General features: G+C 42.7%; 1 protein-coding gene and 1 long non-coding RNA gene across 3 annotated transcripts in view; both read right to left on the bottom strand.

Moving 5' to 3' along the window:
- The window catches only part of Grid1 (glutamate ionotropic receptor delta type subunit 1), a 721,704-nt gene that overhangs the window by 305,993 nt on the left and 389,314 nt on the right, over nt 1-26,397 (bottom strand). The gene's annotated exons all lie outside the window — the stretch shown is intronic.
- LOC143267143 (uncharacterized) overlaps nt 11,991-26,397 on the bottom strand; it is a 49,740-nt gene continuing 35,333 nt past the window's right edge. The window contains exon 2 of the long non-coding RNA XR_013042055.1: nt 11,991-12,110. This is a non-coding gene — a long non-coding RNA (uncharacterized LOC143267143). The remainder of the gene's footprint in view (nt 12,111-26,397) is intronic.

The following is a 26,397-nucleotide window of genomic DNA, read 5'->3' as shown; positions in this document are numbered from 1 at the left end:
GCAGGGTCTTCCACTGGGCAACGGAGCCTATCAATTTGAAGTTCCTGGACTATATTCCAGGGACTAGAAGGGTTTTCAGAAATAGAAAAAGTTTCTTGTAAAAAACTAAAATCTGTGGCTAGAGAGATGACTCAGTGGTTAAGAGTGCTTGCTGTTCTTCCAGAAGACCCAAGTTTGGTTCCCAGCACCCACACTGACTCACAACTGCCTAGAACTCTAGCTCCAACAGATCTACACACTATTCTGGCCTCCACAGGCACCTCACACACCTAGCATATGCACACAGATACACATAAATATAAGTAAAACTTTAAAAGTCTCTTTTAAAAATGAAAATGTGGTTAGTACATGTCTGTCCCACCGTGAGAATCACAAAGCACACTGGCAGGCAAGTCCTCGTGACACAGAAACGCGTCAAACGTGGCCTAGCCTGCTGTGCAGCAAACCTCTCTCTCAGGGTATTAGATTTCTTTGGTAAATTAATACAGTGTTAATGCACTGGACATTAACGTTACCAGGAGAGAGGGGACTGAATGGAGCCCTAGGCTTTGGAGCCCAGAGGAAGAAATCAGGCTGGGAAATCCCCAGTCAGATTTGGAGAGATAAGGATGGCCTTGAAGGTGACTGCCACAGGCAGGAGAGGGGCATTTGGCAAATCAGTTGGGAGCAGGAAGAGAGGTGTAGAACAGTGGTGAGGAGGCCCTGAGCACGGCAGGAGTCCTTTGCAGAGAGGAGATAATGCCGTTTGAAATTGCTAGAAAGGGAATATTGAGGGGTCATTGTCCTTAGTAGAAAATTAAAAAGAAAATCTAACATAACTTCTAGATTCATCTTCATCAAAAGAAAAATTAGATTAGGCTCAATAGGGAAGATGGTGGATTCAGACGTGACTTCCTAAAGGGACAGGAAATTGGAGAGGGCAATCGTAAAAGCTTGAGAATGGTAAGCAATTGAGGTAGTGAGCAGCAAAGGATAAAGGTCCATAGGGACGCGTGATACCGTGGCACCTTCCTCTGCAGAATCCCCAGTCTTCCACACACATTCAGTTCCAGCTGTAGGACTATGGCCATGAAAACCGGGAACCAAGCAGGGAATGACACGAGAGCAGAAGCCACACCTCCCCCACCACCTTTATAGCCCACAGGTTCGTCACTATTGGTTCACTGCCACCAAGCCACAAGAGAGAGTCCTAGCGATGGGGCCTTCTACCCAGCTACACCGTTTTCAATCACCGATGATGTCTTTATTAACTTATAGGTTATCCACAGCATGTGTACACGCACACACACTTCCCCTATATGACCGATACTGGTAACAGCAAGTTCTCAGGCCGAACAGAAGACGTCTCAATTACCGTGGCTGCCATCCTGTTGAAATCAGCCCACTGTTCTATCTAAATTCTCAGACCATCTCAGATCCTGCTCATGCCTTTACCCTGTAAAAACGTAATGGAGGCTAGCCCAGTGCACAGTCAGAAGCAGGTTTTAAAACAACCAGAAAGCTGTTCCTTCCCTTTCTTGTTTTCAAATCCCCTTGGTTCCATTTTCTTTAACTTGATGGCTGGATCTCAGTGCAGTCTCAGATTCTGTGGACAAATCCCCAGTAAATGACCACCACTGGTCTGAGGAGAGAGGGAAGGGTGGCCATGAGGGTATGTATACAGTAGTCGTAGGGTTTGCTACCTAAAATCAGAATCCTTGATTTGAGCAGATGTCACATCACTCTTTTGTAGGGAACTTTATCTCCAGTGTAACTGTGTGAAGAAATGGACCCTCAAGAAAGGACTGTGTTCATGGGCACTCTGCCCTCATGAATAGATTCATGTTATTATCCAGCAAGTGGGATCCTAATGAAAGTGGGTTCTTTACCCACATTCTATCTATTTTCTAACTCTTCTTCTGCCAAAGAACAACCCAGCATGAAGTGCCACACTAACTACAAAGCCCCCTGATCTCAGATTCCCATGCCCACGCTGTGAAGAATACATTTATTTTTCTTTCAACTACCTGGTCCATGGTATTATTGTGGCAACATCAAGTAGACTAAGACTGTGTTATACAGACTACATGTGGGGTGACGTAATTGTGTCCACTCCATCCAGCATCCCACAGTCCTCTGGGTCTCATTTTTCCAGCATTCGGCCCACTTTGTTTATTGCCCAATAATTTGAATAAATTCCTTTTATTTACTAACTCCAACTCTGTTTTAAAACTTTGTATCAACAATAGGGAAAATAACACTTATTTTTTAAAATCTGAGTATCAGATTTTAATACCAATGTGCTAAATAAGAATATAATCAAATGTTTTTAAGGTGAGAATAAACTGAGTAATTTCAAGGCACAATGTAACAATTATAGACAATGGTTTATAAACCTATTATTCTATACTAAATCATAATTTTACAGAGCTAGTATTTTTGAAATTCTTTTATTTTAAAAAGGCTAGCTACTGACAAATGATAGTTCCTGGTCTGCCTGCCACCTGGTCCTGCTCTATAGAGACAAACACTATAATTCTTAACTATTCCTCTGTGATTTATTTCCATATCTCTGAACCACACATAATCATATTCATACTGTGGTACATAGTTGGTCCATTTTAGACATTAGCATTATCTATTATCTTCCAGATATGATAATGAGGATTTAAATCTCTCCTACAAATCTTCCTTTTCATTCCCCTTCCCAATATTTCCAATCAAGTTATGTCAGAATTTCTAAATTAAATCTGCACTACTGTGTTTATTCTAGCACTTATTCACAGTCATCAAGATGTGGAGTCAATGTAAGTCAATCAGGAGACGAATGGATAATAGTGTGTATACACACCATGACATACAATTCAACCCTTGGAGAACAGAACCTTCAGTTTGTGTCTACACAGATTAACCTGGGGAACATGTGAGGTGAAATGATCTACTGACCTCATTCATGTGGAAGCTCAGAAAGTTAGCTTCACAGAAGTAGGAAGAAAGGGACTGGGCAGACAGCTCAGTGGGCAAAGTGTATGCTACACCAGGCTGAAGACCTGACCTCAGATCCTCAGAAGTCACGTAAAAACCCGGGGGTGTCAGCATGTACCCAAGGTCCTAGTGCTGAGATACAGAGGCAAAGGATTCTGGTGCTCACTGGCCAGCCAGTCTAGCTGAATCAGTGAGAGACCCTGCCTCAAGAAATAATGTGGAGAGCAATAGAGGAAGATAGTTAACACTGCCCTCTGGCCTCCATGTATGCATGTGCTGGCACATACACATACCTGTGTACATACACACATCAAACACTTGAGAGAGACAGAGACAGAGAGAGAGAGAGAAGAATTGAGAGAAGTGTATTTACCAGAAGTATCAGGATATATTGGTCAAAAATATACCATTTTCTTCAGATATAAGTTAATATATGCAGAATAGCAAATACAAAGAGGTAAGAAGTGGGTAAGTGATTGTCCAGGCCCCTAAGGAGGGGGATGTGGAGCAGAGGACAAATGAGCTGGAGAGAGAAATGGGGAGAGGCTACTGATGCCTACAGAGCCTCTTTTTCATATGCACCTGCTGAGAACCACTAGGAGAAACAGTCTAAGGTGACAGTGTGGACTGGGGTGGGCCCTATGACCCTGCTAAGAGCCACTAGGCCCACTGTGTGACAGGTGAGCTGGATTTCATTAAGACTCTTTGATACATAACTAAACTTTTGCCTCGTAATGCTGGCACTATCCTCTACTAAACTCAGTTGTAGAGTATGATCAGACTATTTTGTCCTTATACATCTGTTTTATTTTTTAATTATATTTATATTTATTTATTTAATTATACTTATAATTAAATTTATATTTATTTGCATAAGCACTATGATATCTTTTTCAAAACGTTTTCTGCCTCATATAAAGTAGACTTTTAATATCCAGCAGCCCTGGAAAGAGCCAATCAGAGCATTCACTTCCCACCTCCCAGATACACGGCTGGCCTCTAAGTCAGAGGTTTGTCCTGAGACTCCTCTGCTGGGATCTGTAGTTGTTAACACTGAATCCTTTCTTTGGCACATTATTTTTCTGAAGACTGCCATATAGGAATTTCTTTTAAGAGGTACATTCATACAATTTTTTTGAGTTTTATATGGTTGGATTGTGGTTAGTGTATGGATTGATAGATTCACTTAGCATGAGGTAGGTTAAAATTAAGTCTTCAAACATTAGCACGACTCTCAAGCAAGAATGTCTAATTCCCACTCATTCTGTGTTGCCCTCCTTCCTCCTCAAGCCCTCATCACCCTCCTCTTCCTCATTTATGTCTTACCTCCCTCTGCACTTTGTGAATCTGCATCCTCGAGTGGCGGGGTGGAGGGGTGGAGGGGTGGAAGGGTGGAGGGGTGGAGGGGTGGAGGGGTGGAGGGGTGGAGGGGTGGAGGTGTTTCGTTTACTTTGGCAAAGAACAAAATGTTTACTAGGGCTGTTTAGTCTGTAGATGCATGTCCTTAAGTTTTGTTGTTTATTATTTCATACCTGTGTTTCCTTTTCTCCATGGCTTTCTGTTCTCATTCTAGGATCCCTACTAGAGTAATGCTGAACCCTAGACTTAAGGCTCAAACTTTTACCAATTTTGTTCTGCTGCTCCAACTTTTTTCCTTTATGTTTTACTTACCCCAATTTTAGTTTCCATTACCTCATCCCTGTTCTTTTGGGGGGTGCATTTTATTCATCATTTTATATCCTTGATTGCTATTTTATACTTTCTTTTTTACTGCATTTTGTTCCTGACTTCTAGTTTTTGAAATTTTCACTTTGGTCAGTTTATCCTGGATTCTTTTTCTCAATTTGACTATCTTCTTTATTCCACATAGGAGATACTTCTAAAATACATAATGGTTTATAGGTAATCTTCCATATTTAAAGTAAGACATTAAAAAGTTCTTTGAAAGGCGTGAGATGCAGTTTGTGGCCAGTAAATTGTCTTAGTTTATTTCCTATAAGAAAATACCTAAGGCTGACTAATATATAAGTAAAAGAAGTTTGTTAAGGTTGTAGTTCTGAAGATGAATGCAGAAATTATTGTGACGGGGGCCTGGGGTGAGACACAAAATGGCAAGTGGTGTCATGGTGGAAGTGTGTGTAAGAAAAGCCGATACATGTCAGGGAAGGCAGCGTGAGAGACTCAGGGGCTAGGCTTTGCTCTTTTTACAATAATTTACTCTCCCGTTAATGAACCATGGTCCTGAATGAAACGGAGTTACCAGTTTCCTTAGATAATGCTCCCCTACAATCTTATCTCTCCCACCAGGCCCAAGCTCCCACCATTGCCACACTAAGGTTTAGTCTTCTAGCACGTTCAGCTTTGAGAGATACATTCAAACCATAAGGAAACAACAGTACCCCTTGCCTTGAAAGACACCCTCTTCACAATATCAGCACATGATTGTCCTTTCCCTACATTCTGCTATTTTATCCCAGATAAGTTTTCTTCAGTATCCTGACGGGTGCTGTGTTAGTCGTCTTACTTCACCTATGACAGGTGCTCAGATTATCACTGATAAGAAGAAAAGGTTAGTTTTCCTCCAGTTTTAGTTTAGTCCATGATCAGTTAGCCGCATTGCTATGGGCCTAGAGCTAACTGGGGCATCATGGCAGGAATCCCTGGTCCAGCAAAACCATTCACCTCTTGTCTGAGAAATGGTAGTCAGAGAGGAGCCGGATGTGGTTACTCACACCTGTAATGGCAGCCCTCAGGAGGCAGAAGAATAAGGATGCCACAGTTCAAAGGAAGCATGTGCTATATAGGGAATTCCAGGCCAGGCATGATGACAGAGCAAGATCTTGTCTCAAAAAGAAAAAGAAAAGAGAGGCGCTGGGGTCTACCAGTTGGCCTCAGGAACACACATCCAGTGACCTAAAGGCCTCCCATGAGACCCTACCTTTTCAGGTTCTATCACTTCTCACAGTAGCGCTATGGGTTGGAGACTAAGGCCTTGTACCACATAGGCCCTTCTTTGGAGGCTGGGGACTTCTGGGCACTTATTCACACTATAACAAGTATACTCCAGCTACCAGCATTCTGAGAGTGCATGAGCAAGAGCTGCTTGTGTGCCACATCCTTTGATATGCAAACCTATGCTTGCTTTCCTGTTTGCTCTTGTCCTTGACTTCCCCCACTTCCTGAGGTCTTGGTGCTGAGGATCTCAGAGGCTTACAAGCAGAATCAATTTACACCCACCCCAAGCATCTGATCATCAAGCATTTACATTATCATATCTTCACATTGCTAAATCAACTGAGCTTCCCTCCACTCTCTTCACTGTTCTAAGATTTATTCTTTTACTGTTTTAAGATCAGGTCTTACTCTGTGGGCCAGACTGATCTGAAATCACAGTGATCCCCTGTCTGAGCCTCTGGAGTGCTGAGATTATATTATCTAATTGATGTGCCACCATGCTTGGCCCTCCATTTACTTTCTGCTTTGTCAAAATGTCAATCTGGCCTCAAGTTCCCATCCACTATTATGTGCCTTTGACCTTGCTAGTCACAAGAACGTAACTACTGACTGTGCTTTCAAAATGTTCTGGGAGGGAGAAGAGAAAAACATGGGCAGTCAATCTGATTTACTTAATTAATTAAAACATAAAAAAATGAGGACATTAATCACAAGTCAATAAATGTCTTTTTGCTCAAGATAAACAGAACAGGGTTCTGTTACTGGCTACTAAGGATGTCCCATGGCCCAGGCTGAGCATTCCTGAGGACCTTCATATTTATGGGCCTTTTTGGATTTAGAATATTTTACATGGTTTATGTGCTGTCTGTGCTCTCAAAAGGTAGGATTTTAGAACATTTAGAATTTGGGATTTGAGAGTCAGGTATGTTCAAACTGTATACAGAAGTCAGAAATGGGAAGGATACAGCTGCTCTATAGTCTGTGCCAGGCTCGTGGAGGACAGCAACTTGGCAGCAAAGCTAAAACTGAAAAGGATGCTGTTTTTCCTCACCATGCCCTGAAAACCAGCTGAGATGCAACTCCAAAATGTCGTAGAAGCATGCATTTTCCCGAGCCTTGAAAAGGTGGAACCACTGACCCAGACATTGGAGTGAGGGAAGGATGACTCCTCGCTTTCATCTGCAGCCATGAGCCCAGGGGCCTCTGTGTTCCCCGGGATCCAGCAGCAGAACAGACACAATTTCCTAGAGAATTCTTGATCAAGCCCACAAACCCATCCTGGGCTCAGGCCTGTTTATCACTCCTAGAGGGGAAGGATGTCAGATTCTTATCCAACAGCTTCATTGAACAGCCCATTGAAATGAGCGTATGTCAGGCAATCCACGGTAAGAGGAGGGGAGGATCCATCAGTAACCTTAGGACTGACACCTTGTTAGATAGATGGCACAGGGGCTGGGGATTTATAACAGCCTGTTCAAAGACATAGTTCAAACATCCTGGCTCCCTTTGATCAATACATCTCTCTAGAAGGATGAATGATTTAAAAATCTACAGAACAGAGGACCTGGGATGCTTCAACATATATAGAGGGAGGGGACCCTAGGTATCCTGTCTCTTCTAAACAGAGAGTTAGGAGGCTGCAGAGAGGTGGCAGATGGCCTCTTTCTTCAATCAGACTGGGTCCTGTTGAGGGGCGAATGAGGAGGGACAGATAGTGCAAGTGTTCTGTGGAAGGGGGGATGCTGTGTGGGGGCTGCAATGGAATAATTGAGAGCAGACTATGAAAATGGGAAAGGCTTCAGGGAAGTGACAGGCTGGACTGAGGAAGAAGATTGGAATGATTTTTAAAGAATACAGATATTGTGAAAATCCTACAAGGTAAGAAAGAGCAAGGCATCTCCAATTTCCCAAAGTAACGATAAGCACACAGACAAGGCATGCTGAGCCATGTGCCCACAATAAGCCCAAAATAGAAACTAGGAGAGCCTTACACTATAGAAACTAGGAGCACAAAGGCAGTCAACTCACTCAAGTGATGCCACCAGGCAAACTGGGGACCAAGGCTGGATATTCTTGAGTGCATACCCTTATTTACTATCCCTGGAACAAAACTACTCAACAAAGCCACTCTAAATATCACATCTAACACAAGTGTCATGAAAATCAGCTCATTTTGCCTTCTAACCTCTTTCTAGTCCTCTGTGGCTTTCAGGGAAAAAGAGCAGTTGGTGTCCAAAGGGCATTGAGAAGCCCACCATGTCTGGAATGTGCACAGGCATCTGGAAGGCTAGTCAGAACATCTCAGACCTCATCAAGCCTCCACACTCTGAGTAGCAGGCAACCTGTCCTGTGCCATAGGCCCAGGAAAGAGGCAGACTGCAAGAGAGTCCTGTAACTCCGGAAGTTTGGTGAGTACCAATCAGTCCTAGAAAGATTGGTTTAAATACAATAACACTGGAACTGTAAGTCTTCCCTACCTATTTTCACAAATGAATTTTTTTTTATCATATTGGAAATAAAATTCTGGGGCTTGTTTATGATGGGGAAGCACTCTATAGCAAAGCTAGATAACCTGCCCTCACAACGATGACTTCTAACATGAGAAAAAGGCAGGTGTGGACAGAACATTGTATGTAGGGGTCCTAGCTAAGCACCCTGTAGAGACAGCCTTGCTGAATCACTGTAGCCATCCAACAGAGAACCATCATCCCTGTTAGTAAAAATGGCACTGCTGATACGAAGGCCAAACAGGAAAGAAGAGGCTGAGCCAGGAGAGAAAGTCTAATATGTTGTTGACATTCCAAGGGAACTGAGGCCACAACAAGAGGCCATCTGAAAGTTGACAAGCCTCAGAGACAAGAGTTCTAACCTGGGAACTACATAGACCCCTCCATAAACCCATTCTAATATAGACAGTCAGGGGCTCTGAGAACACATTCCTCCACCTCTTAACAGAAGAGAACTACAAAGTCAGTCCACACACAAGGCTCAGCTTATCCTCTAGGTGCCCCCCATGTCTGATAAACCTGCACACATAACACATAACGTATTTTGAATAATGAGCGTCTGTGTGCCAGCTCCAACATAGGCCACAGCTTATCCTACTGCACACTAACTAACCCTGGCAAGATTGAAGTCGTCAATTATGACCACCATGACAGCAATTTCTACATACCAGACACTGCACTGGGTTGCATGTGCCAATCCCTTAGTCCCCTGAGCACTCCAGGGAGATGGGTGCTATTTCTAGCCCATCTTACAGATGAATAAATGGAGACCCAGAAAGGTTCTCTCTCATTGTCGAGCATCACAGAATTAGGTAGTAAACGAGTTATTTTCTTCGGGTTTTGTTGTTGTGGTTGTTTGTTTGTTTTTCACATAATGACAGAAAGAAACAACCAAAAGAGGAAGGCTTAATTTGGCTCATGGTTTGAGGGGATCTAACCCACCAGAGCAGGGAAACACAGTAGCAGCCAGCACTCAAGCCGTGAGAGTATGGAGCAGCTTACTCACATACTGCAGACCAGGAAGCAGAGAGAAAGGGGAATGCCCTTCCCCACCCCAGTGACCCCCTGCTTCCAGAGAGGCCCCGTATCAACCACTTCTCAAAACAGTGCTACCAGATGGGAACCAAATCTTCAAACGCATGAGCATGGGGGTGGGGAATGGCTTTTTCCATCCCACCCATAAGGTTCCATCCCTGGCCCTAAAGGCTCATAGACATCTCATAATGTAAAGTAAATCCAGTGCAACTTCAAGAGCCCCCACTGTCTTACAGTAACAATACTATTCAAAACCCCAAAGTCTCTTCTGAGACTCAAAGAACTACTTTAATTGCGAACACCTGCAAAATTAAAAATAATGCTACATACTTCAAAAATAAGGAACAGGAAGATAAGAAAGACTGAACAAAAAAAAAAAAAAAGGAAAAGAAACCAGAAATAGGACCAACACCAAAGGCTTCATCTCCACATACAGTATCGAGGCTTATGGTAGCATCATGTGGACTCCAGGGGGCGGAGGTCCCAGCTTCTAGAGCTCTGCTATCTGCGCCGCATATGGTCTCTCTTAGGCTGTCTCCACTGAGTGTGCCTGCAGCTTTTCCCAGGGGACATCCCATATACCAGACACCTCAGTGTCCTGGGATCTACATCACAACTTGGGCCCTACTTTAACAGCATCATGCCCCTCTTAGGATATCTGTGCTGAAAATCTGACACTCCTACATACTGTCTGGCCTCAGCAGCAATCTGGAACCTCAGACCAAATTTATTTGACCTTGGAACCTTGACCTTCACAGGCGTTTTGCATGCCTGTAAAACCAGTACCACATAGGCAATGATCACAAGTTCTGCTGCCCGCTTGAGAGGTGATCTGGCTCCCATTTACCAAAGCACAGGAGGCCTCTAATCACCCGAATAGCTAAATCTAGTAAAACAATTCATTCAATGGTCCTGTTGGAGGACACCACTCCTGTGCCAGGCAATTTCCATACTCTTTTGACAGGCACTTTCCTTTTAAACGGGATTTTTTCTCAAATGAGTTTTCATTGTTAAACTCTGGAGCTTTCAGTGGGTAAGATCTTGTCCTCAAGACACCTTCCCTATTGCCCAAGTACAAAGGACCTGCTTTCTCTTCCATGGCTCCAGACACTTTTACAACTATAGCCCCTTTGTCTGTACCCAGTTGGCCTGCAACATTAAACTGGCTCTCAGCAATACTTTCTTTGTCAGATTTCACAGTTCACCTTTCTGTTAACTTTCTGTTCTCACTCTTGCCGTAAGTCTAAGATTAGTGAGCAGCAACCACGCTGCTTCCTGAATGCCGCCACACTGTCACGGAATTCCCTCCACCAATATCTTAGCCCATCGCTTTTGAACTCAGCCTCACTCAAAATTTCAGAGCCTTGACAGAACATAGCTAGATGCTCTCCCAAAAGTAGCTATGAAGGCCTCTAGTCCAGTTCCTGATAGAGCTCTTGTTCCTCTTCGAAATCTCACAAATCCTGCCCTCCAATGTCAATACAATATTCTGATCTTCACTCTAGCCAAAATGACCTATTGAGCTCTGTTTGCAAGATTCTAGAGCTTCTTTAGCCCTCAATGCCGAAATCTAACACATTCATCCACAACCCACTCAAGGCCTGTGAGCCCCCATGGCAAGTCTTTTCATAGCAACAAAAATAACACCCACTTCTGTTCTGGGTTTTTGTGTATTACTTTTCTTATCACTGTGATAAAACACCTCCAATAAGAGAGCTGTCCATCAACAGATAAATGAAAATGTTGTACATAGATACAATAGAGTTTTATTCAGCTGTAAAGAAAAATGGAATTGGAATCAGGAAGTCTTCAGGAACATTGACTGATCTAGAAAACATTATACTTAAGGGAGGTAACCCAGACTCAGAAGATAAAAATCTTATGGCCTCTCTCACATGTGGATCCTAAAAGTGATTTTCAATCTCAGTTATAAACCTGATGAGACCTAGAATCAGCTAAGAAAGGGGACCCAGGGTATGCCTGTGGGAGATAGTGTTGATCATGTTAATCGGGTGAGAAGACAGTGTGTGTGTGACACCATTCCTGTGCTAGGATCCTGTGCTGTATAAAATGGAGAAAGTGAGCTGCCCATAAGCATTAACCATTCTCTGCTTCCTGACTGTGGACACAGTGTGACTAGTCTTCTCAAGTTTCTGCTACCATAACTTCCCTGGTGCGGAGAGCCAAAATAACAATGTCTCCCTTAAGTTGCTCCTGTCTGTGTATTTTATCACAGAAACAGAAAATGAAGACATTCGCTTATAGCATCTATGTGTATGTATATTAGTGGGAGTGAGTATGTGCAAAGTCTACAAAACCAGAAAAGAGAGTACTAGCGGAGGAGAGGTACTGAGGCATGGGGGCAGAAAGGAGGCTATGGGGCAGGTCAGAGGAGACAGCGCTATCATGGGTGATGGGGGAGAAGGGCGGACAGGGAAATGAACAAAAACCATTTTCACTTGAAAAATCATTAGTCCTGCCTAATATTGTATATGCTAAATAATCAATAAATAAAACTAAAACCAGAAGTAAATTAGGAGAGAAAGGATTTATTTGAGCTCATGGTTTGAAGTGACACAGTCTTGCATGATGAGAAATTCGTGGCAGTGGGTAACTCGATGACATGAAGAGCAAGCGGTATTCTCACATCTTGGCAAACCAGAAATCGGAGAGAACAGGGTCAGAAGCAGACTTGCTATTTAGCCTTAAAGGTTCCCCGACTCAGCAGCCCACTTCATCCATCCAGGTCCCACCCATCCCTTAAAAGCTCTGTTACTTCCTGAAGCAGTGAAATCTGCCAAGGACCAAGTATTCAAACACATGAACATAAAGGGAACATTTTATAGCCAAAAGACTCAAGTTTGAACCTGGCAATCTGGTACCAAAGCTAGAAATCTGATCTCTCTGCACATGACTTTGTTTGAATGCCAAATTAACACCCTTGAAATCCTACTATGTGTCATAGAAGTGATATCATACCTATCATTCAAAGCTAAATGTCTGACATAGACACAGAAATAAGTATAATGAAGAGGGGTACTTTGGGGTCAGGGTGCACAGGACCTTATATGAGCACACAGTAGGGCACATAACATGGCCTCAGTTAGCCAGGCACTGTTTCTTTAGACAGATGATGTTGGAATTACATATTAAAAATTAAGTGAATGCTCGCTAGAAAGGCTAAGAAACACCAAATTTTAATTTCTTTTAAAACATTTAAACTCTACACTGTGCCAAGCCAAATCCACAGGAAACTCCAATGGATGATACCATTTCAGCTTTCCACAGCAAAACTCACACTGCACTAAAATATCACATTGTTTATGTCTTTGGCTTCCGTCCAGGGCTGATAGAAACAGCAGCCATACAAATCACATTTGCATTGTTTGGAAAACTGCAAGCAAAGACACTATCCATTATGTTGTTCCATGTCCCTTATCTAGAAGCCCATGTGATAAATGCCTCCAAAGCCTAAAATAAAAAATAAAAAACAGATAAAAAGTGGTAACCTCTCTCCCCATGGACTGGCACTCTTCTCTGTGGTAAGCACAGAGGGAGGGCGAGGAGTCCAGTCCTCTTCTATTCTTGCATTGCCTCCTCGGAAACTCAGAACGAAAGTCAACTTGACAGTTTTCTCTTGGCATCTGTCTGCTGGCATAAGGTTCTTTCTGCCTTTGGCTATCTGTAAATTCATTTCAATGGATTTTTGGCCTTATGTCTTTTCATTATTACATTCCCAATTATCAGTACAAGCGTGACTTAGTACAGTAAATGGACAACAGCTAAGCAGGCCGCTTCAGGACTTAGAGCAGACCTTCTGCCTAGATCATTGAGACCTGCAGTCCCCCATCCTTCCTTTGCTTTTAATCTCACACACCCCCTTACATTCTGAAGGGTAAGCCTAGCACAAAAACTAAACACACAAGGTCAATGAGCAAAATTTCCTCAGTCTGACGTTCGGGGAAAATCCATGCCAAGGTTCATCCTTCCAGAATCACAGCCTGCCCTTTGGACTTCTCTAGAAGTGAGCTTGCCACTCCAGGAATTCATCCACTCTAAAGACATGTTTTTTTGAGACTCAGCATCAGCAGGGCAAGCTGAAGGGAGATGCTTGAGATCAACCTGATAGAAAATGTGGCTGTCGTTCAGTGTGTGGGTGTGTATGTGTGTGTGCTTGTGCGCTTGTGTGTGAATGCATGTATGTATATGTTTCTGTGCATGTGTGTATGTGTGTATGCATGTGCATATGCATGTGTGTATGCATGTGTGCCCATTTGTGTGTGTGTGTGTGTGTGTGCATGTGTGTGTGTGTGTGTGTGTGTGTGTGTGTGTGTGTGTGTGTCTTAATCTACCAAACTGCCAGGCTTTTCCATGACTATATTAATGACTTTTCTCATCACTATGACAAAACATCAAGCCAAAGCAACTTGAGAGAGGAAGGGTTTATCTAGGCTCACAGCCTCAGAGAGCTCAGTGCATCAGGAAGGGTAGCTGATGCCCTCGGGAGCTGGAGCAGCTCAGGCTGGGACAGCAGGAGCTTAAATGCTTTCATGGGGCACCATCTAGGAAGCAGAGGGAGTACACGAGCTATAAATGGAGCCAGGCTATATCCCTCAATGGCCGCCCTACTAAATCACTTCCTGTAGCGAACCCTCACCTCCTAAAAGTTCTATAATCTCCCAAGAGAGCAGCACTGACTGGGACCAAGCATTCAAGCTCAGGAGCCCATAGGAAGCATTTTATCATCAAGCCACAATGGCTAATGCCTGTACTCCAGGGTAGCCTGGGACTCGCCATGTAGCTCAGGCTGCCCTGAAATTCATGATGATCTTCCTGCCCCAGCCTCTCAAGAGCTACGATCACAGGTGTGGCCACCATGCCTGGAAGCTAGTGCATTTTTGTCCTTATTCTCACAATAAAGTTGGCAATAAAGCTTACAAGGTTGATGCACATGAGACCCCTGTAAACAGCAGTAGTATAATAAATGCCTGTTCCACATTTACTGTTGCATGTTAGCTCACGTCTAATCCCGACCTGGCTGGAATTGCCATCATAGTATCCCTTTGCTCCAGCCTGCCATCTCCTCCATGTGGTCCTGAAGGAAGGACATTCCATCAACCCTGTGATGGATTATGAACTCATTTGGCTCTGTCTTTGTTAGGTGCATCAGGAAATACTCATGATATCTCATGAGTATTAGAAGTGAAAACTCTATGCCTCTCTATGGAACACTGTCACCTCCAGGGCCCAAGACAAATCCCAGTCCTTACAAGCCACTCACAGTACACATGGCTTCAATGAATTGGTGACAACAAACATCTGAAGAGACGGCATGAGATAAAGCTGAGTCACGAAATTACAACTCCCTTCTACTCAGATGTGTAAAAATAGCACAGCCTGTCTTTTTCCCAGAACCATTTCACAATCCCTCCCATTTTGGATACCAGGAAAACAAACACTGTGTTAACATGTGGTGCTGGTCACTTTGTGCTCAACTGGTCTCTGGCAGGTGCCCAGTCTCCTAGACAGCCCCAACCCCACATACCACTTGGAGGGGGATCTGGAGTGGGATTTTGATCACCTAGTAGGTATATGGAGGGTACTCAGAACTGTCCTCTTGTTCTTCTGCTCTGTTCTCACCAGTAGAGTCAGTGGTTGGCTCCCTTGCTGGCTCATGACTAGGTATCTCTGTCTAGCTGGCTTAGCTTCATGATATCCCGACCTGGCTGGAATTGCCATCATAGTATCCCTTTGCTCCAGCCTGCCATCTCCTCCATGTGGTCCTGAAGGAAGGACATTCCATCAACCCTGTGATGGATTATGAACTCATTTGGCTCTGTCTTTGTTAGGTGCATCAGGAAATACTCATGATATCTCACGTTTCTCTCCCACACCCTTAAGCGTGGATTTGGTCAGAGGAATGGACAGCCTGCAGGCATGAGTGTGTGCTTGGACACTCACCCTTCAGGAAACTGTTTCCCACTTCTCTGCCTCCAGACCTCTAAGATGTGCTGGACACACAACAGGTGCTATAGAGATCTGTTCAGCACTAAATGAAAACAGCTAAAATGTCTTAAGTTAAATGTGAACTGCTCTATTAGGGAAAGCTGAAAACATTGGACCTTAAAAGCCAGAATCTGGAACCTGTTCCAGAGAGCCAGAGCCCAGCTCAGAACAAAAGCTGACCTCAAATATTTTACTGAGTTATTGTGATATGCAAATAAAACATACTTAGCTAAAAGTGACTTTTTAATAGCATTAATAAAATCTCTTCTGGCACCCAGATTCCAGCTAATAAGTTCATTTAATTTACATTGCTTTTACAAATCAATGAGGGTTTAATGTTACAAAATAAACCAATGCTTTGATTTCTTGAAGTGGACATTTCTCAACTGTCCTAATGTGAACCTTGCCCAGAAACGGACAGCAGCTTCAGGAATTCTACTAGCCCATATCCTGGTCTGTCACTCAAACCTTCTTCATACAGGCTCTTCTCTTTTACTTTGTACCAGAGGTTTTCATCCCTGAACATCTGATTCATCCTGAAGGCTTCTGAAAATTTCCAGGTCTGGACCCCTCCCCAGAAATCCCAGCTTTAGTGATCTGGGATAAAGTCTGGACACCATTACTTCATCTAAATAAACTTCAGGGATCCTAGAGACAGGAGTAGACCACAAGCATTAGGATGTGCAAACTGTTTAACCTAACACCGAGAGCCAAACGTACAATAGTTTGGAGTCATTGGCGACAGAGGCAAAGTAGCATGCCAACTAGCCACTGAGGATATCAAACTGGTACTGAAAATACTAACTTCTATTCCCCAAACAGGACTGCTTCTTTTGTAGCCAGCAAAGACACTATGATGAAGGTCCTGCCATATACCAAACCCTCCCCTGGCTTACATCAGCCTTATTTTGTTCCCAGAGCCAGACTGACAATACCTACTTGCCATGCCCACTCTTCCTCAACCACACAACCATATTTTTATGGGAACTGAATCTAATAAAAATTTGTGATATCCCTGCCTAGCCTGTAGAAGTAGAGATCAATCACCCCCTCTAGGGAACATCTGCAATATCTGGACATATTTTCTAGGATCATAAAGCGGTGGGGAATGATACCTACTAGTGTCTAATAAGTAGACCGAGGATAATGCTAAGCATCCCACAGTGCAGAGATCAGCAACCATGAAAAAGGATTTCCTAGACCCACCCATATTCAGCCATCACTCATGGAAGGCATAGATGGTCCATCAGCATCTAGACTCCCCATGGCAGACCTGTCAGCCTTCTATGAGTGACAAGTTTTTGAATCTATATTCTCCAAAGCTACCAATCAAGAAAATTCCTCTAGGACTTCTGAAGGTCTCTACTATAATTATGACCTCAAAGATCTTGCCTGAGGGAAGGGGGAAGAGAAGGCTGGACTCCCTAGGACACATTTACCTTTCATTAAGACTCAGCATTGACAGAGAAGTTCCACCATACCCATACCCACTGAATCTCCAACATCTAAACGCTTGACAAAGGAAGAGTGCACCCTTCCTCTTGCCAGAACTTTCAGTAGAGCCAACCTTTTGTCTCAAAGTTTCTGAAATTAGAAACAACAATGAGAGAAATGGGCGTTTGTATGTGGGCACTTAATATATGCTATGTTGTGTGCTCAAAGGATTATATATGGCTTATCCCTTTAAATTGCAGGACAACCCCACAGGGCAGTTTTGATAAGGATGATCATCACACAAATGAGAAATATGAGGCTGTGAAACTGATAATATGCCATGGTTACAACTGAGCCAGGATAGGACTCAGGAATAGTGAGCAATGATGCTGAAAACATACAGAGGGTGCTTAGATTCTAAGATCAGGTGCATTCAGGATAGGACTGCAGACAGCTTGTCCAGTCCTAGCCAGCCATATTCAGCAGCCATCTACAGGACGTTACCCATATCAACAAATAGGAAATTATCAAAAACCAATTCTGACCACCCCCAAATGGGCAATAGCTGATAGTTGCTGAACCTTTGACCCCCCCCCAACTGAAAAATTAATACTTGATGATATCAGCAATAAAAACACACTCAACCCAAAGAAGCAACAAGAAGGCACATTAAAGAAAATCTCATTTGAAACATAGATTCCTCAAGGGATTGCTCAATGGTGGAGAACCAGTTAGCCCATTTGAGGCTTTGGGTTCAGCACTGAAGTATAAGCATGACCACATGCATACATACAGTTCATGGAAATAGTTAATCAAGCAAATTCCAGCACAATTACTCAAGTATCTCAGAGGCTAGTTATTTTTTCAAATAGATCTTAACAGTTTTGTAAATTAGGCCTTGCAAAATGGCTGTCCCAAGGTCAACCCAACCTCGGAAGATAGGTCCCTGGTGAAAGGCAGAGCCACCTGGTGTGCAGAGCCAGATTCACTTGGCCTACAGTAGGCCACCTTTCTGCCAGCTCACCTGAACTGCCAGAGTCAACACCTAGGCCAAGGTCAAGTCTGTGATTCCCCACCACCACCACCACTGAAGTGGTCTTATTGAGCTTCCTGATGATGAGATTTCCTTAGTAGCCATGGAAAAGATAACGTCTGTATTTGTTCTCTATTGTGGGTGAAGGAGTTGCATTCTGCAGTGGCATAAAGAGCACTCATGCTTATATGGGAGTCTGGTAGAGGCCTCACGAGGTTGAATCAGTGTGATGGCAGAACTACATGCCCCTGAGAATGTGGGGTCCTGGGACTTCAGCTGATTCCTGATAGGCACGCAGGGAGAGGTAATGAGGGAATGTCTTTCTGTACACTGTGAATATGTGTTGCTCTGATTGGTTGATAGATAAAGCCATTTGGCCTATGGCAAGGAAGCTTAGAGGCAGGTGGGAAATTCAAAGAGAGAGACAGGAAGAAGGCGGGGAGAGACGCCAGCTAGTTGCCCAAAGAGCAACATGTATTGGGATGCAGGTAAAGCCACAGAACATGTGGTGATACATAGATTAATAGTTCTGTGCTAATTTAAGATATAAGAGCTAGCTAGCAAAAATCTTGAGCCATGGCCATGCAGTTATAATTAATATAAGCCTCTGAGTATTTACTGGGGGGATGTGAGTGGGAGAGATTTTGTCTGGACCACCAGCAGGCCAGGACACAGGAAATCTTCCAACTACAGAGAGGAGTCACAAATATATAACACAAGTGGCAAACTTCTGGCTCCTAAAGGCCTGGCAGGCTTTTTCTCCAGCCATTCAGGCCCCACTGCCTGTGGACTGGTCTGACAAACTCAAGCTCCAATCAGGACATGTTGACTCCAAAGTTGTAGGCCTATCAACAAACCCAAGCAAGACCTCATATGGTAAGAGAAGCCCAAGATGACGGGCAACTTCCTTGCTTGTTCTACCTTCTAGAAATGGCTCACACTCCTTGGCTTGTGTTCTCTCCCTCTCTTCAAAACCAGCTATGCTGTTCTCTGTGTGCTTTTCCTAATAGTCAGAGCTTCCCAACATTTGTCTTCTCCTTAAGAACACTTTCGATTATATTTAGCCCAGTTAATAGTTCATGATAAAAGCCAGTTTATTAGCAACCTCATTCCATTTTCAGCCTCAATTGTCCTGTCCCAGTAATGTAAAATAGCTAGAAGTCACAGGTTAGGGCGTGAACATTATCGAGCCTCTATCTCCGTGACAGAATAGAATATTCTCAGAGGAATTCCCACTACAATTCCTTAACTAAATCTGAGTGCATTCAGTAAGACACCCCAACTTTGACATCTCTATCTTTTTCCATCGTCTTCACCCAGCCATCTGTGCTCATTTAATTATTGCCTTCAATGAGGCTGAGATTGTTCTAACCCTGGAGGATATCTTCAAAAGATGGACACTTTTGCTTAGCTTCCTTCAGCTCTTCTCCTAGGAAGCCAAGCTCATCCACAAATCCCAGGAGCTCCTGGCACCCTGCCTTCTCCAACCTTTTCCACAGCTATGGCGTGAATTCTGAGTGCTCAGTCCAGGGTAGCTTCCAGAAAAGAAATTGGAAAAACGTTCATTTCCATCGATGCCTGGGTGAATTATAGCTCTAGATATATCCCTGGGATAATTTGTCTGAATTTTATAGACCTTCAGTTTCTCCCAGCTGAAACCCAGTTACTACTTCCACAATAAAGTCATTGGATTCATGCCTTTAAATTGAAAGTGACAAGTGACATTGGGAGAACTTTGGCCACCTGGACTGTTTAAATCTTTCCTTTTGAGTAAGTGCCATTGTGCTTCTGGGTGAGCTAAACAAAAGCACTGTGGGTCTAGAGGAATGGCAGGAGACTTAAGGAAACAGTGCCAGGACCTGGCTGGGAAGACACGAGCCAGAACTTGTGCAAGAAGAGACCAAAGCAGAAGCTCAGGGTCATGGAGGGAGGAGTTTAGGGGGCAGTAGCTCCACCAATAAGCTCTCGCAGAAGGGTTGTCAGGAGCACAGGCCATCTCCAAGGGGGAACACATACTGCTCCCAAGAGTGGGTTCCTGAAATCACAGACCACCCCCAAGGGTGGGTTCCTGAACCCACAGATTGTCCACCAAGGGTGGGTTCCTGAACCCACAGACTATCCGCAGGGTGGGTTCCCAGTAAAAGATAAAACCAGGAAGGTGTGAGAGAGAAGAACTGAATTTATTAAGGACTTACATACACATGGCAAGTACTTTACACCAGCCTATCACATTTCTTCATTTATTCCTCCATCCTTGGCAAGGTTGGTTTCAATAATCAGAAGACACAGGTTCAAATCCCAGGTGCATTACTTGCCAGCTGCCTGTCCTTGGATAACTTGCTTCACCTTCCTAACCCTCATTTCCTCATCCATATTTAGAAATTATAGCATAAACTTCTCTGAATGTAGAACTTTTAAAGTGGATCCAAAGAATATTTAATAGAAAGGAAATTGCTCATTAGCTGCATTGAGAGAAAAAATATACATGATGATGGTGATAAATTGAAACAATACAATTCTGATTTTACTTTAAAAAATACATACACTTTGAATGCATGCATATCTATATGCATTAAGAAGATATGCATATATATGAGATAAAATAAATAAAGATATTAATGATGGTTATTTCCACATAGTGGAAATTCAAATGATTTAATTTTTAAATGTACTTTTCATATTTTGCAAATTGCCTACAATGAACATGGCATGCTTTGAAATATTTTTCTAGATTTGCATTTTTATTGCAAAAGTGATCCATGTTCAATGTAGAAAATTAAACCTTGCTACCACTGGAAACAGCTTGTTATGAATCCTTCCAGATGTTTTTCTGCGCTGATCTAAATATGCATGTATAAGGCATGAATTTCATAGGCCACAAAGCCAGGTGCTGTGCAGAAGAGGGCTCCTTCAGCAGGTTGAAACCTCTGGAGTCCCTCCTGAGTTTCTACTGCACCTTGTCACAGACACTAGCATCCAGCAATGGAGTGCATGCTCTGGAAAATAAGGACATGGTCTATCTTACAAGGGCTCATGTACAGAAAGCTGGTTTTTCTCGTTACATTTTTAACTGAAATAGAATTGCATCACTCCCCCTTCCTTTCTTACTTCAGCCCCTCTGAAATAACCTTCCTTTAACCCTTTCCACCCCTTCTCATGCTCAGTACAATAGCTCCCTTTCCTTTGACTGTATTTGTTACATATATGTCTTCATTAAGTTTTCTATTGCTGTGAAGAGACCCCATGACCACAGCAACTCTCATAAAGGAAAACATTTAATTGAAGACTGCCTTACGGGTTTCTTCTATTGTCATCATGGCTGAAAGCATGGTGGTATGCAGGCACTCATGTTGCTGGGGAAGTAGCTGAGGGTTCTACATCTAGCTCCACAGGCAGCAGGAAGAGAGAGTGACACTGGGCCTGGCTTAAGTATAGGAAACCTCAAAGCCCATTCTCAGTAACACACTTGCTCCAACAAGACCATACCTAGTCCAACAAGGCCATATGTCCTAATTGTACCACTCCCTAAGGAGCCTACAGGGGCCATTTTCATTCAAACCACCACAATCTGCACACACACACACACGCACACACACACACACACACACACACACACACACGCACACACACACACGCACACGCACACACACACACACGCACACACATGCACACACGCATGCGCGTGTGTGTGTATGTGTGTGTGTACAATATATACATATATAAATATATATTATATACATATATATTGTGGTGATATTTTAATTCTTCTTCTCCTAACAGTCAAGAGTTAACTATAGTTCTTTGACTCTGAGAACATTTCCCCCTTTTACATCAACTTGCCCATTGATGCTGCTACTGCTCCAGTCTTGTTTATGTGGCCATTTCTTCCCAGTACTCTGTCTCTTACAGTCTTTCTGCCCCCTCTTCTGAAATAGTTCCTGAGCCACAGATGCAGACACTGTAATGTGTATATATTCAAGAGATATTTTAAACCTATAGTGATTCCTTAAAAATTGTACTGGCACAGAGACAGGCATGCAGACAACTGTAATAAAACAGAAGGCCCAAAGTGTACTTCTAACTCGAGCCATGTGATATGTGACAGAGAAGCAAAAACAAAAAAAAAAAAATATATATATATATATATATATATATATATATATATATATATATATATATATATATAAACTGGAGGGAAAAAAGTATCTTCAACAACTGGTTCTGGGGAAAGTGTATGTCCACATGCAGAAAAATAAAATAGACCCATATCTATCACCCTGCACAAAAATTAGATCCAAGTGTGACAAAAACCTCAATTTGAAACCTGAAACAGTAAATAAGAAAACATAGGCATTACCCTACAAGATGGAGGTAATAGGAAAGAACTTTCTGAACAGGATCTCATTTGCCAAGAAATTAAGGCCAGCAATCGACAACTGGGACCTCATAAAACTAACACGCTTCTGTACAACCAAACAAACAATCAATCAGGTGAAGAAGAAACAAGCAAAGCCACAGAAAGGGAGAGAATCTCTGTCAGCTGTACATCTGACAGAGGATTGATATTCAGAATATAAAGAACTCAAAAAAACGAAGAGTCAAGAAAACAAATGACCCAATTAAAAAATATGCTAGGGATCTAAAGAGAGAGCTCTCAATAGAAAAGATACAAAAGGCTAAGAAATATCTCAAAGAGTGTTCATCGTCCTTAGCAATAAGGGAAATGCAAATTAAAACAACTTTGAAGTTTCAGTTTACTTCTGTGAAACTGGCCAAGATAAACCAAATAGCTGACAAGAAATTCTGGTGACGTTGTGGAGAAAGAGAAACCCTTATTCACTGTCGGTGGGAATTCAAACTAGAGCAGACAACTCTGGAAATGAGTATGGAGAACCCTCAAAAACCTAAATCTACCACACGATCCAGCTGTACCACTCCTGGAATAGGTCCAAAGGACTAGACATCTTACACCACTGATACTTGCCTAACCATGTTCATTGACACGCTATTCATGACAGTCAAGAAATGGAAACAACTGAAATGTCCTTCAACAGATGAATGGATAATGAACATAATGTACTGCTACACAGTGATATACTACTCACCTAGAAAGAAGAGTGAAATCTGCAATGAAGTGGACAGACCTAAAGAAGATCATATTGAGTGAGGTAACCTAGACCCAGAAACATAAATACCACATGTCCTGTCTCATCTGCAACTTCTGGATCCAAATCCTCAGATGTGAGTGTAATAACATGGAGTAACCACAGAAACCAGGAACGTTTAAAGGGACCATGAGGAGATGGGGTTTGAAAGTCGAATGGCAGGATTGGGTGAGATGAAGTAGGGAATGAAATAATGGGGAGTGGGCTCCAAATGGGAAGAGGAGGAGAGATCAATATAGGAAGAGGAGGGGTAAATAACACCAAGGTTGTCTGATAAAGCCTTAAAGAACCATATTATTTTGCATTTACCTAAAATTATACAATTACACACAATGCATATAAGCATATAAGATATATATATATATATATATATATATATATATATATATATATATATTTTAAAGGAAGTTAAGCCACTTGGGCTGACAATGCACCCCACAAGAACTGTGTAGTAACAAAACTGCTTCCCATAAGAGCCACACATACAATAACAAAAGCCTCATTACCAGGTATAAGAAATCACCTTTCAAAGTGTTAGTCGGGGTAGTCCAAGTGAGTTCCCAAACGATATAGATCATCAATGTAGACTTTGGACACCTCTCTGAGGTTGAGGGTAGGTCCCTATTGCTGAAGAAACCACACACATAAGACACAGGACTCAGCCCACTCAAGCTAGATCTGACCTAAAAGCCTCTTCCTTTTCTGTGATCTGGTATTCATGGTTTCAGAAAAATACTATGCAAGCTACCATGGGAGGGAAACACTCTAACAATCCTACCCAGCTTCAAAACCTTTGAATGACAATATTGAATTGTCAATACCATGACAATGACCAGCATGGCAAGATAAGCACAAAAGTTCCAGAAGTGGCACTCACATGTCAGTGAAAACCAACAGCTGTCTAGTTGGACTTAAGATCCACTCAGTAGGACAGAAATCATGCCAGGTAACAGAAACCTAAGCAGCTTCCTGAGGTCATGGCCTTAGGAGAGAATCCACTGCTGCCACTTTGCTAGACCAGAATAATTCCTTACTATATTCTAAGACTTATCCTTATACCCACAACAGAGTATAGCTACCACCCCTCATCAAGGAAGCTGCTCTTCACAGCCAATGGAAACCATCTTAGGAATCCACAACTGGACACGATGCAGAGATCAATGAATTGTAAGGAACCCTGCCTCAATAGATACATCTACGGTACAGAAAGAGTGATGCCCTCTGCTGCAATACTAAGAAGAGGTGGACCTTTAAGAGGTGGGGCCTCATGGAAAGCAACTGTGTCACTGGAGTCCCTCCCCTTGGAAGGAATTATGGATGAGCTCTCAGAGTAAGTGTTCACAAGTGAAGATCATGAGCATGAATATAGAATTTCTATCTGCTTCCTGTCTCACCAAATGATCTCTCCCTCTTGAGTATACTCCTGCCATTGAAAGGTCATCTGCTACAAGACCTTCCTAGATGACTGATTTGAAGTGACTATCTGATTTGAGACTCATAGATTCCCAAACTGCAAGCCAATAACCTCTTTGCTTTATACTATACCTAGTCTTCAATATTTGGTTATGACAACAAAAAAAATAGACTTACTTAACCCTTACTTTTCTTCTCTCTGGATTTCACTTCATCCTAAGGATGAAAATGGTCCCCACATGACACTGAGATAAGCCATGGGGTAGGTGGGTATCCCATGTACTAATTGTCTTTTCATGCCACTCTGAACCAAGCTGTACTGTTTTTCTGCCCTTGATCTTCAGGGTATTTCCTAAGTGACAAATTCCAAAATACCTAAATTACTAAGATCTACCCATCAATCCACACTAGGGCTTCTGAGGTACCCATCTGTATCATCTCTTCTGGTCCAACAGCCTCAGTTCCTTTATCTCACAGAGGTGAACATTTAAAAGTTCGGGATGTTGCTCCACACTTGCCAGGTCATCAATCATCTCTCTCTGCCTAGGCAGGTCCCCTACTCCAAGCCTACCAATTTCTACTCTTCTGAAGCTAAGGCTGCCTGGCTCAGGGATGTCAGTGAGGAATACTACCTCCACAGAGTCCAGCTGGGAACTATGACTCCTTCATCAGTCTCCAAGGCCATTCAGGAGGCCCTCAGTGAAACACAGCTCTCAGGTACCAATCTCACACCAAGAACAAGAGGATTCTTCCTCCCACACACTATATGATCTTTACCCTGTCTGTGTGGGTCTAACAGATTACAAGCCTGGGTGTACAAGGTTTAGGACACAAACCTGAAGCCAGGAGGATTGGACTCACTCTTGGTGACTGACCAAGCATTCCTTTCCAATCAGAATCTCTATCACAAACAGTAAGTATGTGTACTGTAAAACTTCGAGGCTAAACACTAACTTTTGACCTGTAGTCACACATGCTGCCTGAAGACTGGAGATAATGGAGGAATGGTCAGACATATACCGATAAAAAAAGGAAATATGTTAATTCTTCATACTATATTGTGTGTTTGGACATAGGGAATAAGTAACATGATTTACAAGTGGAATAATGTAATAGTACCTTATAGACTTAGTACAGTATTAGTTCTTCACCGAGCAGTATATCTTTGGGTCACTGGGATAATCTATATCCATTGTAACAGCTGAAAATCATTCTATAGTATTATTGGGTATCTAATCACCTGTTTAAAAAATGGAGGTATTGTTTCCAATCTTTGACTCTTTAGTGCTGTAGAGAACACCCGTGTGTGACTCTCCTGCTTATTTGATCGACTTTTGCTGAGGACAAATGTCTAGAGATGGAATTTTTCTATCAAGGGATATTGGCAAATTGCAACCAGCAATAAATTATGTGTGAGAATTTTATAGATAACAAAACTAGAATAACAATCCAATGGGGAAATTATACATTGTCCAATAAGTAAATTTAATAAAGAATTCCAGGATAAATAAATTTTATATAAGGTGCATTATATATAAAAAAATCAATATCAGGCTAAAACTTTAAAGAGAGGCTGGAGAGATGGTGCTATGGTTAAGAGCACTTACAGCTCTTCCAGAGGACCCGAGTCTGGTTCCCAGCACCCATACTGGGTGGCTCACAACCTCCTGTAACTCCATCTCCAGGGGGTCCAATGTCTTTGGGCTTCTTGTGCACTGGCATTCATGTGTGTATACTTACATGCAAACACATACACATAATTTAAAAAAAAAAAATTTAAAGGCCAGGCGGTGGTGGTGCACACCTTTAATCCCAGCACTCGGGAGGCAGAGCCAGGTGGATCTCTGTGAGTTCGAGGCCAGCCTGGGCTACAGAGTGAGTTCCA

This window comes from Peromyscus maniculatus, chromosome 9, assembly GCF_049852395.1.
Source record: "Peromyscus maniculatus bairdii isolate BWxNUB_F1_BW_parent chromosome 9, HU_Pman_BW_mat_3.1, whole genome shotgun sequence".
In the NCBI taxonomy this organism is placed as follows: domain Eukaryota; kingdom Metazoa; phylum Chordata; class Mammalia; order Rodentia; family Cricetidae; genus Peromyscus; species Peromyscus maniculatus.
The sequence above is the reverse complement of the archived record's forward strand: the minus strand, read 5'-3'. Positions and strand labels throughout refer to the sequence as shown.